This window comes from Alosa sapidissima, chromosome 13, assembly GCF_018492685.1.
Source record: "Alosa sapidissima isolate fAloSap1 chromosome 13, fAloSap1.pri, whole genome shotgun sequence".
NCBI lineage: Eukaryota > Metazoa > Chordata > Actinopteri > Clupeiformes > Clupeidae > Alosa > Alosa sapidissima.
In genome coordinates, this window is record NC_055969.1 from 35829434 (window position 1) to 35839433 (window position 10000).

General features: G+C 42.3%; 1 protein-coding gene across 4 annotated transcripts in view; it reads left to right on the plus strand.

Moving 5' to 3' along the window:
* Positions 1 to 10000, plus strand: part of LOC121679669 (astrotactin-2-like) — a 542058-nt gene that overhangs the window by 428361 nt on the left and 103697 nt on the right. The gene's annotated exons all lie outside the window — the stretch shown is intronic.

A 10000-nucleotide genomic window follows, 5' to 3' on the forward strand; every position in this document is an offset into this window, starting at 1 on the left:
TCCTCCCCCTCTCCCCTCCTCCTCCTCCTTCTCCTCCTCCCCCTCTCCTCCCCCTCTCCTCCTCCTCCTCCTCCTGCTACCCTTGTGTTTTTTCTATCACGTTCTCCTCTGTGTCACGCTTGGTTTCAGTTGTTCTGTGCAAGTTTTCTTTTGGTTTGAGGTTAGTTGTTTCTTCACCATACTGTCCCTTCAAAGCTTTTTCCGGTTCCTTCGGGTTTGTTGTCTGGACTGACTCCCTCTAAGCCACAATTAAATTGTCTGTTTATTCAGGGGAGACTGGATTGTATTACTCTTCAAGAACAAACATGCAGTAATCGGTTGCTCTGTTTTTCACATATGCAACCGTGCGATCATGCATTCAGCACAAGAGCATTTTTTGTGTCTGTCAAGTTTTTTGATTGTGTCTGCATTTTTTTTAGGAATCTGTATGTGTGTGTGTGCGCAAGAGAGAGAGAGAGAGAGAGAGAGTAAGAGTGTGTGTTTCAGACTGGTGGTCAGTTGTCGAGGTCATTTCCTTGTTTGTGTGACTGTATGCAGGCTCCTCAGGCCAGCTTCCTGTTGTGTTTCTCATCATCTGTTTCCCATTGGCTGAGGAGGCGGACGCAGTTTCACCCCCCCCCCCCCCTCTCTCTCTCACACACACACAGACACAGAAGCACACACACCTCCCCCTCCCCCTCTTCATATTGTTTAGTGGGCGCGAAGCCACATGGCAATAAACATCTCCATTCTTTCATCCATCCATCTCTCTCTCTCTCTCTCTCCATATTAAGGAAAGTATTTGTAATCCACTAGATTATGTGTCTGTGTTTTTTATTGATATATGCCTGATCTGTGTGTGTGTGTGTGTGTGTGTGTGTGTGTGTGTGTGGGTGTGTGCACATGTGTGTGTGCATGTGTGAGTGAATGTGTGCATGCCTACACTTGGAGGTGCAGATATGATTGTTTGTGTGTGTGAATCTTTTTTTTTTTATTATTTATATTTTATTGTTTTTCCAGGGAAAGGGGAAGTGGGGAACAACACACATTAAAAACAGAACTATGTACATACAGGGAGTTTGTCACATACATATTCATACAATAGGATACATTTACATTATAAAGTCATATTAATAAGGTCACTTGGCTGGAGCATTTCAACCATCGCTCTAAGAAGAGCTCCATTTTTTGGTTAACATAGGCTGCTATTTGTTCCATCTTGTATATTTCCACCACAATGTCTCTCCATGTACCCAGTGTTGGGCTTTCTGGTTGTAGCCATTTTCTTGTGATAGCTTTTTTGCTGGCCACCAACAGAATGTTCATTAAGTATTTGTCCACTTTCAGCCAGTCTTGAGGAACACATCCCAGATATAAAGTCTTAAATTCCAGTGGCAAATCCTCTCTGAAAATGTCCTGTGTTGAATTATGTATTTCTGACCAAAAACCTTGAATTTTTGGGCAATCCCAAAAAACATGGTGGTGATTTGCACTTTGTTGACCATATTGTCTCCAGCAGGTAGGAGTGGTGTCACTGAATTTAGATTTCTGGGATGGGGTAATAAAATATCTAATAAAGTTCTTCCAGTTAAATTCCCGCCAGGTCGTTGAACTGGAGCATTTCCATGGATATTGCCATATTCTTTTCCACTCTTCATCTGATATTTCACTTCCTGTTTCCCTTTCCCATTTTGCTTTAATATATGCTGTGGAGTGGGTGTTGTTCTGTGCAGTTATATGTGGCTGATATAATACCTTTACTTAAGTTTGAATTATATGCTCTTCTACATAGTTCAATAAAACTGTGATTTATTTCTGTCATATTTTTAACCTTTGTGTTAACATAATGTCGCAGTTGTAAGTATCTGAAAAAGTCTTGCTTATCTAATTGGTGCTTTTCCTGTAACATCTCAAAGCTGAACATTGAGTTATCCTTCGTAATGGTACATAAAGCTGTTATTCCTTTTGCGGTCCAAATTTGGAATCTATTATCCATTGCATCAGGCTGATGGGAAGCAGCCTGTCTTCAATGTCTTTCCATTGTGCAAGGTATGATGGTTTGCACCAGCATAATATTGTTCTTGTCTGGGCAGCAAAGTAGTATTCTCTAAGAGATGGTAAGGCCCAACCTCCCTTTTCTTTCATTAGTTGTAGTGTTTTGAAGCGGACCCTTGGTCTCTTCCCTTGCCATATATATCTAGACAACATCTTGTCCCATTCATTAAATTGACTCTGTGGTATTTCTATTGGTAGAGTCTATTGGTAGAGTCTGAAATAAATATAGAAACCTTGGTAATATGTTCATTTTGATGGATTGTATCCTGGAGCTGATGCTAAGAAAGGGAATGAGGTTCCACCTTGAAATGTCCTCTTTAATCTTTTTATCTAGAGGGGAGTAGTTATAATCTGATAGTTTTGAGAGATCTTTTGGGATAGTGATACCCAGATACTTAATATGTTTTGTTTGCCATGACCATGGGTATTTGGTCTTTATCTCAACTGGTGTATCATTATTATAAGCTAATATTTGGGTTTTGCTTACAGACCTTATACCCTGACAGTTCCCTGTACTTCTCTAGTGCTAGCATTAGTTGGGGCAAAGAGGTGTGTTGGGTCACTGAGATAGGTTATCACATCATGCATAACAAGCTATCTTCTGTTCTCTTTCTGCAAGATTTATCCCTTTGATTTCTGAATTTTGTCTTATATATTGAGCAAGTGGTTCAAGAAAAAGTGCTAACAACAGTGGTGACCAAGAACATCCTTGTCTTGTTCCCCTCTCCAAGGTGAAACTATTAGAGAGATAGCCATTAACTTTGACCCTTGCTGTGGGGGTTGTTGTATAATGTTTGTATAGTGTTAATGATCCTATTGTGGAAATTAAATCTGTGAAGGACTGTGTATAGAAAGGTCCAGGAGACAGAGTCAAATGCTTTCTCTGTGTCGATACTAACCACTATTGCCTCCATTTTGGTCTTAATTACGTGGTTTAGAATGTGTAGTGTCCGTCTTATGTTATCTTGTGTTTGGCGTTGGTGTATAAAGCCTGTCTGATCATTGTGGATCAGGTGGGTCAGTAGCTTCTCAAATCTCCTGGCTATTATGGAAGTAAACATCTTGTAATGTAGATTTAAAACAGATATTGGTCTATATGATGCACACTTTGTTTTATCTTTGCCTTCTTTTGGAATGGCTGATATAATTGCCTCACTCCAGCTTGGAGGTATTTGTGATTTTTCCAGGGTCCAATTTAGTGTGGGGAGTATGACTGGGATTAATTTGCTTTTAAACTCCTTGTACCATTCTGCTGTATATCCGTCGGAGCCTGGGGATTTACCCACTTTCAGTTTGTTAATTGTGGCTAGCAGTTCACTTTTGCTATCTCTGCTATAAGTGTATTGTTCTGTTCCTCTGTCAGTGTAGGCAGTTGCAATGAGTTTAAAAAGGTGTCAGTCTGAAGTATGCTTCCACCAGGGACTCTGGTATACAAGCTTTTGTAGTATTTCTCAAATGCTTCATGAATTTCACTTAAGTTATTTTTAAGTTCTTTTGTTAATGGATCGTGTATTTTATTAACTGTATTTTCTCTTCTCATTCTCTTCTTCAACTTCCACGCAGTTTCACTGATTTGGAACCACTTTCATAGAATCTTTGTTTTAAGTACATAAGGTTTCGTTTAACATCCTGTGTAGTTATATTTCTTATTTCGGTTCTGACTTTATCCATTTCCTGTAGTGTATTCCTATCTGAATTCAATTTGTGCTTTAATTCCAGATCCTTTAATTTTTTTTGTAGTCTGTCAAGTGCCCCCTGCCTTTCTTTTTTCTTATGTGAGGCTATTGATATAATGTGAGGCTATAATGTCTTATGTGAGGCTATTGATATAATTTTCCCTCTTAAGACAGCTTTCATGGTGTCCCACAACATGGGTGGTGATGTTTCCCCATTATCATTAAGTTCTAGGAAAGTCTTTATTTCTTTTCTAATTTCTTCCTTAAATATAGGGATTTAAGGAAGAAATTAGAATATAGGGATAAATAACATTTAATAGGCCAGAGTTTAGCTTCCATGTAGTATTTCTGGGTCGTAGGTTAAGATCAACTGTGAGATACATAGGTGCGTGGTCACTTAAATCTATTGTCCCAATATCACAAGCATGTATTTTATCCTTGTCCTTTCCAAATGTCATAAAATACATCTATTCTTGTATATAGGGCATGGGGGGCTGAGTAGTGGGTGTAGTCCCTTCTCCCTGGGAACAGCTCTCTCCAAATGTCAATAAGACCAACATCCTTAAAAAGTGTTGATGTTTTTGACCAACCTTGTTTCATCTAATTTCCCACTTGAACAATCAAGTTTTGGTTGTAAATGAATATTGAGATCTCCCCCACATATAAGAAGACCCTCAGTTTCTGTTATCATCATTTCAGTTATTTTTTGAAAGAAGGATATATCACTTCCTGGGGGTGCATACATGTTTAGTAATGTGACTATGTTTCCATCTATCTTTCCTTTGACTAAGATGTACCTACCCTCTTGATCCTTTATTTCAGATAGTTTTTCGAAAATAACTTTTTTGGAGATAAGGATTGCCACTCCTCTTCTGTGTTCTGATTTATATGATGAGAAAAATAATTTGTTAAAACCCATTGTTCTTAGTTTTCCATGTTCCTTGTCATTTAGGTGGGTCTCCTGTAAATAAACCACATGTGCCCTTTCTCTTTTCATTTTAGATAGAATTTTAGATTGCTTAATAGGATTTAACAGCCCGTTAACATTATATGAGATTACTTTGGTGTTATCACCAGCCATTTGTATGGTCTGTGTATCCTTATGTTGTGACCAAATGTTTCACTCCCTGTGAGAACGATGTAAAAAGAACTTACATACCAAAACAAAAAACAAGAAAACAGTGATTCCAAGGCAGGGGTCTCTAAACGACCCTTTGATGATCTAGTATGAACGTCTAGCATGGGAGGAAAGCCTCTCCTGTTCATGAGGTGGGCCTCCCCTAAAAAATAAAAAATAAAAAATATTCATGAAAGACAAACAAAAAGAAATTACAGGTGGTTTTAACTCCACCTGTGTCTCCAGCTTCAGATCTCTTCTGCTGAGTGAGAAATAAGTCTCTCCCTACCACAAGAGGCATATTTGCACCCTGTCCTCTGTACACCCATATAATATGAAAATTAAGTACTTGTGAAGTGAACTGAAGATTTGATTATCCAGACTAAAATCGCCAACTATGGGATATATAAAACAGACATAAAACATTGGCTGCCTTTCAATATATAAATGTATAGGTAAAAATAAATAAATGAAAATTGTGACCATTGGTCAGCTTTAAACTTCAACCAAAATGTTCTCTTTTCCAAAGGCAGGGAAATTAAAAGTATTGTATGATTTAAATTACATGGAAAACAATTTCCATAATTGTTTGACACATTAAGCTCGCCTAGTCAACATAAACCATGTCGCATTCTCTCTCAGTGCGTTAAGGAATGCTGAACTCGAGATTAAAGAAAAAATAAAGAGAGAGAGAAAAAATGGCTGGCATATTAATAATAAGAGTAGTAAAACAAAATATGTCCCCATAGCTCTCTATGAGTGCATACCTAAAAGGCATCACTCTGCATTTGAAACGGTCTCACCAGGTACGTCAACAAATCCATGCATCGCTTGCAGTAGGTTGCCGTCTGTCCGCGCTCGGCTGCTCTTCCCACTCCAACCCATGCGATGCCGATCTCTCTCCAGTCGTTCATCTTTGGATAGCTCCTCTTCGATTCCCAAGTGTCGCAGGCCGTCTGCTGCCTCCCACGCAGAATCGAAAACCAGGGTTGTATCTTGAGTGAACACCTTCAACTTCGCTGGCTTTGGAATTTGATTTGTTTAGCTTTCAATTGCTTTTTGATGGACGCATATTCCATTCTCCTCTTCTGCAGCTTAGGTGAGTAATCATGGCTCAGCGTCATTTTCTCTCCCTTGTAAGTTAGACGTTCCACGCTTTCTCTAGCACTAGTTGTTTAGTTTGAAAGCTGTGGAATTTCAAGACAAAAGACCTGGGACTTGAGGTTTTGCTGGTGGGTTTTTGTAGAAGGGACCTGTGAGCATGGTCCAGTCGTAGCTCAAACTCGGCCGGCAGTTTAAGAAGTTCGTGGAGAAATTGGTCAATCCATTGGACTGTATCTCCTTCCTCTGAGCCTTCTTTAATTCCGTAAATCCGACGTGACGCATTCTCCAGCGTTTCACAGTGAGCCTCCAGCTGTCTGTCACGATGCAGGAGAAAAGACAGTAGCTGTGTGTGCCGGTTGTGCTCATCTTCCATAGTGCTCACTCGTTCCTCCACCTCGGTAATTCTCCCCCCCAGACCTCGGACAGTTTGGTCCATGTTGGCAACATGTTCGGAGAGTTTTTCAAGCTTCTCGTTTACTTCTTGTCGAAACTTTCTGAGTTCAATTATGATGGTGACATTGATGTCACTGTCAGGACCTTGCGTGGTATTGCTAGTCTCGCCGGTCATGGCTAGGTTAGCTGGCATGGATGTGCTATCCTTGCTGAAGTACTTCGAATTTTCTTCTTCCTTTGACTTTGTGGCTTTAGTTTTTCCTTTGTTATGACTCATATTTATATTAGGCGTCGAGTTTTTCAAATTATGGGGACTAGTTCGTTTTTTTAAAACTTTATATTAATAATATAGGACAGGGAGCGAACCTGTCAAGCAGCCGCACGGCTCATGACGTCACCGGAACCGATCGTGTGTGAATCTTTCATAGACTCTATTCCCAAAACAGATGCAGAATCTATTGATCTGTAAATATCAACAGTCAGTCGTCTTGTTTTTTTCTGCATACCATTAATTCAAATGTATTAGACATAGCAAACATGCAGTCCTTGCTATTGCTGTTGGGGGGTTTATTACATGAGACGTTTCATGTGTCAGAGGTCAGAGGTCATACGTATCCTGTCTTGATGATCAATGAACATCTTCTGGAGGTGATGCACATGTCTGTGTATTTGTGTGTGTGTGTGTGTGTGTTTATGTGTGTGTGTGCATGTGTGTGCACGTACAGTATGTGTGTATGTGTCTGTATGGCTGTGTGCTTGTTTGTGTGTGTGTGTGTGCGTGCATGTGTGTGTTCCCTGGTTACTAACCATAGCAAAGTCTGGAACATGACGTGTCTGAGCCCATCACCAAATTGACATATTTGCCAGGAAATGTTTGGCAATGTGTTTGTGTGTCATCGGGAGCAGTATGTGTGTGTGTGTGTGTGTGTGTGTGTGTGTGTGAATGCCGTCTAACCTGCAGTCATGCAGAGATGCGAGAAGAGCACAAAAGCATAGCGCCGCTCTACCCGAAACACACACACACACACACACACACACACACACACACACACACACACACACACACATACACACTATCTGAGCCATTAAGCAAACAGTGTTAACCACAATGAGCCACAATAAGCTGGCGCATAGTAACTTCCCTTCTGTTCAGCCCATTAGCAGTGATGCGCACACTCACACTGTCAGACGCACGTGCTTCAGATAGTCTAGATTGACATATACAGCGGGGGGCATTGAAGCAGAGAAGGCATATGACAATGGTTGATCCCAGGAACTTAAAGGAATCCACATTGGACACTGTGTCATTCAGAATGGCAGGGGGGTGGGGGGGGGGGGGGGGTACTTCTCCTAAAGTCCCCTGTCATCTCCACAGTCTTCTTGGGGTTTAACTCCAGGTGGTTCTGACTGCACCAGTGGACCAGCTGTTCCACCTCCTGCCTGTACGCAGACTCATCACCATCCTGGATCAAAGCAATGATGGTGGTGTCATCTGCAAACTTCAGGAGTTTTACAGACGGGCTCTTTGAGGTGCCGTCATTAGTGTAGAGGGAGAAGAGCAGCGGGGAGAGGACACACCCCTGGGGCGCCTGTACTGATGGACCGGGTTTTGGATGAGATGCTCCCCAGTCTGACATGCTGCTGTCTGTCAGTCAGGAAGCTGATGATCCACTGACAGGTAAAGGCAGGCACTGAGAACTGGGTGAGCTTCTGATGTAGGAGTTCAGGCATGATGGTGTTGAACTGGGTGAGCTTCTGATGTAGGAGTTCAGGCATGATGGTGTTGAACTGGGTGAGCTTCTGATGTAGGAGTTCAGGCATGATGGTGTTGAACGCCGAGCTGAAGTCCACAAACAGGATCCTGGCGTACGTCCCTGGGGAGTCGAGGTGAAGCAGGATGAACTGCAGTCCCATATCGACAGCATCATCCACCGACCTGTTTGCACTGTAGGCAAACTGCAGGGGGTCCAGCAGGGGTCCTGTTATGTCCTTTGGGCCTGTGCTCATTTAATCCTGTGATGGAGGGGTTTTTGGGGACTGGGATGATGGTGGACGTTCGCCAGGTGATTGGCTGGAAGCCAGGTGCGTAGTCCCCGCTGCTTTCATTTCACCAGCACTCCTGCCCGCGTCCCACGCCTGCGTCTCCGGCACATTCCATGGAGAACGGCAGCGCCTCCGGCACATTCCATGGAGAAGTGCAGCGTTCCAAAAATCTCTGATTGGATCAGTGAAAACTGGAGAAAAAGTTCCTAAAGAGGCTTCGCTGATGTTTCAAGGGTTTTCGCTGCTTATTCGTCGGCTCTGCCATTATACACACGTTTGCAACAATCGCTAGCGTTTCGTTAGCCTGCCTCTGTGCTGTAAACTGATCCTGCTTCGGTCGGCGGGTAGGATACACCGAACTTGCAAGTGGGATATTCTTCCTACAGGCAGTAGGGGCGGGCGAGAGAGCCTTCATTCGCCCCGTAATGAGTCATTTAACCATATACCGACTTACGAAGATGATTAATTAACACGAAAACGTTGCCTGGTGTCCCTTTAAGAGTTCCTAAAGAGGCTTTGCTGATGTTTAAGAGTTCTTCCCTTGTTCCTAAAGAGGCTTTGCTGATGTTTAAGACTTCTTCCCATATAAAAGTTCCTAAAGAGGCTCCTAAAGAGACACAAAAACCAAGTACTAGAGAGCGAAGTACCGATGCAGCCATCCGCGGCGGCATCTTGGATCGTTCATCTAAAATGACTATCGCGAGAAGATAACACACATATCTTTATTACACTGCATCATTTCATGGAAACAGACCATTTGCAATTGTGCTTTGTTGAATTTCGGCAAATATCACTTTTATTTTGCCCTGTAATGGAAATTCAGCTAGAGAGACAGAGAGACAGACAGACAGACAGACAGACAGACAGACTCAGAGAGATATATAGAGAGAGAGACAGACAGAGAGACAGAGATATATATAGAGAGAGAGACAGACAGAGATATATATAGTGTCACGTCCCACTGTCTAGGGGTGGTGTGGGACATGAGCAAATGATAGGAGATGGCAAAAACTACTGCGGAGGATCACTGCAAAAATATTTATTTACAAAAATATAAGAAAAAGTATTATAGAACAAAAACTAAGGCTGCAACAAAAGTCCAAAACGAAAGGCCTGGAGCACAGACCCAGGCCATCCCCAGCCTATTCCCGACTCTCACTCCGAGAGCAGGCAGGAGCGACGGAGACAGAACTGCTGGAACGCGTGGCTTGCGTGACGCAGCGGAGCGGCGTAGCAGCGGCAACGAGCAACGAGCAACGAGCAACGAGCAACGGCAACGAGCTCCCGGATGACGTCAGCGGGCACCTTTTATAGGCCGGCCCAGCAATTAAGCCCCCTGCTGGACTGTCTGAAACACAACAGAAACATACACAGGACAGACCAAAGCAAACAAACACTGATAAAACATATAGGGACGTAACAATAGAGAGAGAGACAGACAGAGAGACAGATATATATATAGAGAGAGAGAGACAGACAGACAGACAGATATATATATAGAGAGAGAGAGAAAGACAGACAGACAGAGAGATATAGAGAGAGTCAAGTCAAGTCAAGTTTGGTTTATTGTCATATGTATTTAGTAGGCCTACAATACAATGAAATGCAGATGAGAGGGACAGACAGAGATATA